Raw genomic sequence first — 7,191 nt, 5'->3', positions numbered from 1 at the left:
ATTTACAGGGCTCGGGAAGGTTTTGCTCCTGATCTTCAAATAATAACCCAATACTTGCTTCTATGGCTTTTTTTTACATAAAAACATCAGTCAGTGTTTTAGATAGACGAATGGTAGGCATCGTAGTTCATGCATCATTCATTATTAACATGGTAAAATGTAGCAAACATGATTGATACCAATGATATAGCAATAGCACGTAGTCTGTTAAATGAGCATGTACCAGGATTACTGTAATTGAACCTCATCCTATTTAAATGTGTGTTGATGGTTGAGTAATTCTATCTATTTGATCAACAATGGGATAAATTGCACTTTAACATAGATCTGGATGTGTTGTGTGTTTTCAAGCAACAATGATAGGTTTGGATCGAGTTTAAACTAAACTATGTTCAACCATCAAACTAGAGAACTGAAGTTACCTTAATAAACGGCTGGTCCTTACTAGGAAAAGAGTTAATAAAGCTATCTTTAAGTAGTAAAGAAACCTAGAAGTTAATCAAACACATAAAAAAGTTGATAAGAATGATTCAGAAAGAAACCGAGGAACAACATAAATTATATGAGCCAAACTGCCAACCCTATCATGGTTTGATTATACACTAGTAATTGTATGAGATCTCAGATTTGCACAAAGTGACTCGAGGTACTGTCGTATGACTGTCAAAAATTGTGTTGCAGCTTCAGCCTAGTAAAACAATTAGAACAATAACTATTAGAACAAAATTTAAAAATGAATCAACTTAACCATTAATTAATCTAAACTAAGTAGAAAGATCTTTTGTTAAAATCTTGACACCTTCCTAGTAAAACAATGGGTCATGGAAACAGATACATTAAGCATTTTTTATAGTGATCGGTAAACACCTACATTTCATTACACCTATATGTAGGATGTTTGTTAGCAATTGAATCTTCATATAACAGTCTGGAATCTATTGACCTTAGTTCCGTTACAAGCTCTTTATGTCGAGGAAGTGTAGTCAAGTAACACGATTTCACCTGAATAACATATGTAAATCTTAAAAATAACTCTTAAAAATAACTTGCATATTTACGGTCATTATCTGCAGATAAAAATAACTTCATTTTCATTTTCATTAAAATAAACTCAGTACTGAATGAAGCTTATATGTTGAATAAGACTCTATTCTTGGCTTCCAACAGTATATAATTTCACAATTGTTATAACCCAAAATGTCTTCAAATATAAAAATGAACATACATAGATGTTAATATAATATGAATGTCATCTTCATCTAAGTGCTCTGTTTCTTTTGGGCAATTCATCCTGCTCTACTACATTAAAAATATCAATTACACTAAATCTTTGCACTTCAAAACATCGTTCTTGTTCAAATTAAAACTAAAATTATTAAGTTACAATATGATGATCACACTGCGGATATTCATCATCTTCTATAGGGGTTTCAACGCTTAGATTGAACAAATCTCTTGGCTTTATTCCTATAACATAGAGCCATCCTTCACTCCTTCCATCCTCGACATAAAATACTTATTTCGCTTGAGAAGCCAGTATGTATGGATCGTCCGAATCATGATTCCCTGTATGGATAAGCTCAGAAAATTTCACCATAATAAAACCATTTGCATCATTCTTCAAACTCCTAGGAGATTTAATATTCACCCAATCACATCTAAGCATGATAACCCAAAACCTTTCATAATAGTTTAGCTCGATAATTTCAATGCAATTGCCATAATAGTTTCTCCCGTCAACAAAAACCATTACGCCACTATTTTTAGTTTTACGATGTTGCTCAAGTTTTTTAGTATAGACCCTAAAACCATTAATTATAAGCCCATCATATGTGGAAACCACCTTATGTGGTCCTCGAGCAAGAGCAATTACATCAGCATCAACTTGTTCAACTTCCATCTTTGGAATCTAACCATATACTAGGAAATCAATGAACACTTATTCTATGATCAAATTTCTAAAATGTTCCTTCATTACATAAATAATACGATAAATTATTTTAATAGTGACAATTTACCTGTTTCGCAAGCCATCTTGGGAACTTTTCAACCAACCATTTGTCCTCTGTGCATTTACTAATTTGAATGCCACCATAAACAGCTCGCTCAGACTCCGAAAATTCACTATAATATATTTAATATTTTGCGAAAAATGTTGTCAAAATGTATACAAATTATGTGATAACTTTATTTGTCTATTGGTTAAGAAAAAGAATCGAATGACAAGATGTTCCTTGGCAAACTCACTGACGGTATGGTGATAACTTATCGCTATGCAATAGAACATAGCGGTTTACTTGTGCAAGAGATCACATGTCCAATATCTTCGTGTTCATGGTGCCAATTGGACGTCCTCTAAAAGAGAAAATGTACCTTTTTTGAATATTCTCATCATTCCTTAGAGGATGAGAAAATATAGTCTCCACATCAGAAAAATAACGGGAGCAAAATGTAAGACATTCTGAAACTATGTACCCTTCAGCAATGGAACCTTCGGGATAAGCTCTATTTCGCACCGAAGCTTTCAAACCCATAAGATACCTACATCACATACATTTATTTTTACATACTTATTATATTCTATATTAAAATAATAAAAATAAAATATTGTGAAATATTATTCATATATTTCATATACCTTTCGATCAAGTACATCCACCTGTATTGAACAGGTCCACCAAGCTTAGCCTCTATTGGCAAATGAATAATCAAATGAATCATGATTGTGAAGAAACTTGGAGGGAATATTTTCTACATTTCACAAAGTGTTAATACGACTTGTATTTGAAGTTGATCAACTTCTTGTGGGTCAAGACTTTTTACACATAATCTCTTGAAGAAATCTAATAGATTTGTAATAACACTTAGCACCTTCTTTTCTACAACTCCTCTTAAGCTTATAGGAAGTAAATCTTGCATGAGAATGTGACCGTCATGACTTTTAAGGTTGCTCAACTTGTGCTCTTTCAAATTCACGCATCAAGATATGTTTGATGCATAACTATCGGGTACCTTCAAGTTTTTCACAATGGAAAGAAAAATATCTCTTTCCTTTGATGCAAGAGTGTAACGCGCTTGTGGTAGGTACTCTTTCCCGTTTCTCATTTTGGATGAAGATAACTTTGAATGCCCATATCTTGTAGGTCCTTGCGTGCATTGATATTATCTTTACCATCGCATGAGAGATTAAGAAGGGTGCCAATGACATTGTCACATACGTTCTTCTCGATGTGCATGACATCCAAGTTATGTCGAAGTAGATTGTAACGCAAATAAGGTAAGTTGAAAAATATGTTCATCTTCTTCCATAAAGTCTCGTCTTGATTTATGAGATTTGCTTCATCTCCCTCTACCACTAATGCTTCAAAGTTGTTAAACAAATCACACCCCTCGTCTACATCAAGTCCTACCGACCCTTCATCTAGTTCTACTCTATCCCTTTTTCGAGCTTTTCATAAATGAAATTGACACCTTCAACTTCCCTTAAGATATCTTCCTCAGATCGTGGTATAGGAGCTACCCCATACTCTATAGTGCCATCGAATTCACGACTCTATTTTCGAAATGGGTGTTCAGCTGATAACCATCAATGATGACCCATTTAACAGAACTTTTGACCATACCGTAGCCATCGAGATTCAATTTTTTCAGCACATACTGGGCAAGCAACCCGACCTTTTGTACTCCACCTTGAAAGATTAGCATAAGCTGGGAAATCATTGATTTTCAGAAGAAGACAAGCCTGTAAAGTGAAAGATTCGGAAGCTGATGAATCAAAAGCATCAACTCCTGTCTACAATTGCTTCAACTCTTTAATTAAAGGCTGCATGTAGACATCAATGTCGTTGACAGGTCTTTTTTCACCAGGGATAACCATTGAGAGTATCATTGATGATTGTTTCATGCATGCCCAAGGTTCCAAATTATAAGGAATAAAAAGCATGGGCCATGTTCTGTGACTTGTACTCATTGTTCGGAATGGATTGAATTCATCACTAGCCAAACCTAGCCTAACATTGCGAGGATCAGATGCAAAATCAAGAAACCTCTTATCAAACGCATCCCAGGCAGAACCATCGGCTGGATGTCTCAATATACCATCTTTGGTTCTTCTTTCTTTATGCCATCTTATGGATTGTGATGTCGTGGAGGATTGAAATAATATTTGAAGTTTAGGAATCAAAGGAAAGTACCGTAATACCTTGGCAGGCTTAGGACGGTGACAACTACCATCAACTTGTTCATCTGCATCGAACTCATTAGAAGATTGCCACTTTGAGCTTTTACAGACATCATAACTGATATTTTTACTAGCATCGACCCAATATAACATACAATCATTCGAGCATGCATCAATCTTCACATACCCTAGATTTAGTACAGAAATCTTTTTCTTCACTTCATAGTATGTAGTCAGAATTGTATTTCCATCTGGAAATGCCTCATTTAAAAACTCCAATAAGCATGTCAAAGATTTTTTTGACCATCCAAAAAGTGTTTTGAAGTGGTAAAGTTGAAGTATGAATGAGACGCATGAGAACTTGACACAATCGGGATAGAGCGGAATATCACAATCATCTAGAAGAGTAGTTGCTCTCTCTATAGTCCTTTCGGCCTCATTAACATCATACTCTCGACCATTACTCTGAAACTCGCTTGAAACTCCATCAAAACTGTCATTAAGAGTTGGGATGTTGATACCTAGAGTATCCGTTATGAGATCTCTTAAATCGGCTTCGTTGTCTTGTGACAACGTACAAACTGATAGAGAAGTTCTCACTGTTTGGTCGGTTTGCACCGATGTTCTTTCAATGGATTCTCCATGAAAAATCCAATACTTTTATTCTTTTATTATACCATGAATACGAAGATGCTCACCCACAATATGTGGTTCGTGCAATATCCTATTATTGCAATGATGGCACGGACAATATATTTTTCTGTTAAAAATTGATTTTTCAATTGCAAATGATAGAAATCTTTCTATTCCAGCTAGGTGATTGGTGCCAAATCTTGGAGCATCCATCCAACTTTTATCAACCATCTGTTAAAGTAATTAATATTAAAATAGAGTATCTATTAATACCTAATCCTAAGGTTCATGCGTAAAAAGAGATGAGCTTTCTAGTGAACTAACAACAACCAAAACTACCTAATCCAGAAATAAAATAACAAATTTAAATATTAAAATAAATAAAATTTATCTTTATGACAATTAAATAATATTAAAATTTATGATAGATAATATCTAAATTCCTAAATAAAATAGTCCAAACTACAAAGATAGAAAAATTTAGAAAACCAAAAAAAACAAAAGAAAAAGAAAAGGTTAACTAACCTTCTGGTTATATCAAACTGGTAAATCCAATATCACATATATCTCAATTATAGTAAAAAGGTATATGCCATTATTCATGCTTCGGGATCTTTAATTTAGCCTAAAAAGTTCACAAAAATGATACCATTAACAAAAATCAGCTCAAAAAAGCTTCATATGAGGCAAGCTCAATTCCAATTAAGAAGGGCAACTAGACGTTTTTTAAAAGAACAATTATTTTCAAAAAAAAAATTGACTTTTTTTTCCCTTGAGAAAATGAATCTTTCTTTTTTATTTTTCTTCAAAAAATGGTAGGATAGCAGAAACATGAAGCAGACATATTACAGTTTGAGGTATCCAATCTCCAAAGTAAATGTAGAACATTAAAAAAAATTGCTTTTGAAACCACATTGATTTAAAAACCTGCCTTCATGTACCTCCATGCTTGCCTCATAAGCCAAACTGGTAGTCTTTCAACATCTTGCCTTCGAACAGCATTGAGCAACAGGGGTTCTGCTAAAGCTTTTGGTTCTACTACAACCCTTAAATGCGAATTTCACAAATAAAACTATTAAATCAGCCATTTTCAGCAAAACATAGATAGGGCTCTATAATGGGGTCAGGCCAGATAAGAGAGATTAGTTAAAGAAAAGAATGGTGGAGAATCAATGGTGTGAATGATTCAGCTAACTGAAATATGCTATGCTTGCATATAAGGGGATGAAAATGTATGAAAACTATATATCATGCTAAAATCAGATAGAACAAAAGTAATTTCAATCAGATTGTTACTGTTTATAAATTTCAATCAATCATCAACACAAACATGCCACAATAGAACTAAACTTTTTTCGCTTAATCAAAGTGCATCAGTTAATAATGCTATAGAAAGCAAAACATACAACAAGAGCAAACAGTCCCAAGCAAGAACAAAACCGACCACAAACAGATTACAACAATCTAATCCACAAAAACCCAACTGAGCCCCATTTGAAAATAGACCTCAAAACAAAAGAAAAAAAACTTGCGCAAAAATGATGTTTATTGCAATCAATCAACACAAACATGCCAAAGTAGAACTAAATGATATTTATAATTTTTAATTTACATTTGTCTATTGCATTTTGATAATAGTTGTTATTAGCCACCACATTCAGAAAATACTATCAATGAAAACCAATGGGCAAAAAAAGTTAACAAAGGTGCAACGTAAAAAACAAATCTTGGTCAACAAAACAGCAGTTAATGCATTTATTTCGTAGTCGTAATGTTTTAGATATGAGCTAGTATCATGTAACCCCTGCAATTTAATTCAAATGATTGAAGACATAAACAATTAAACTAAAACAAGATTAATAGACAAAAAAAATGAAGCTTTAACTCAAATCATTACTAGTCCAAAATTAATGCTACCTTGTTATCTTTATCAGAGAAATTTTTCAAGCAATATTGGATTACACGATGACCATTCAAGTCCTTCGACAATGCAACAGCTCCAGTGCTTAGAGCTGACATAAACAACGAGATCTATTGTTGAGTAGTAAGTTTCTCCAACAATTTTTGTACAGCACGAGCCCTTTCACCGAATGAAAATATATTTGTATTTTATTTATTGAACACAGAACAACTTCTTAACCAGAAACAAAACAAAAAACAAAACCGAATCAACCATACATACCCATGAAGATTGAGAAAAATCTCAACAAGTCGAAACCGATTCACCAGGTTCTACCACTGTAGGGTCGCGAATTTCATGGAATCTGTAAGGCAGGCTTTCAAAGAAGGTACCGTGACAAACCAATAGCTGATGCAGGTGGTGGACGGCAAATGCAATTGGTTTTTCTTTGGTCAACAGAATTTGGAGTGAGAATAAG

The 7,191-nt window shown here is 33.7% G+C and overlaps 1 long non-coding RNA gene across 1 annotated transcript; it reads right to left on the bottom strand.

The window, feature by feature from the left end:
* Positions 1–5,444: 5,444 nt before the first annotated feature.
* LOC121212723 (uncharacterized) lies at positions 5,445–7,191 on the bottom strand. Its single transcript, XR_005908076.1, has 3 exons — positions 6,996–7,191; positions 6,731–6,893; positions 5,445–5,859 (listed from the first exon to the last, which is right to left on the bottom strand). It is a non-coding gene; the product is annotated as an uncharacterized lncRNA (long non-coding RNA).

This window comes from Gossypium hirsutum, chromosome A13, assembly GCF_007990345.1.
Source record: "Gossypium hirsutum isolate 1008001.06 chromosome A13, Gossypium_hirsutum_v2.1, whole genome shotgun sequence".
NCBI lineage: Eukaryota > Viridiplantae > Streptophyta > Magnoliopsida > Malvales > Malvaceae > Gossypium > Gossypium hirsutum.
The sequence above is the reverse complement of the archived record's forward strand: the minus strand, read 5'-3'. Positions and strand labels throughout refer to the sequence as shown.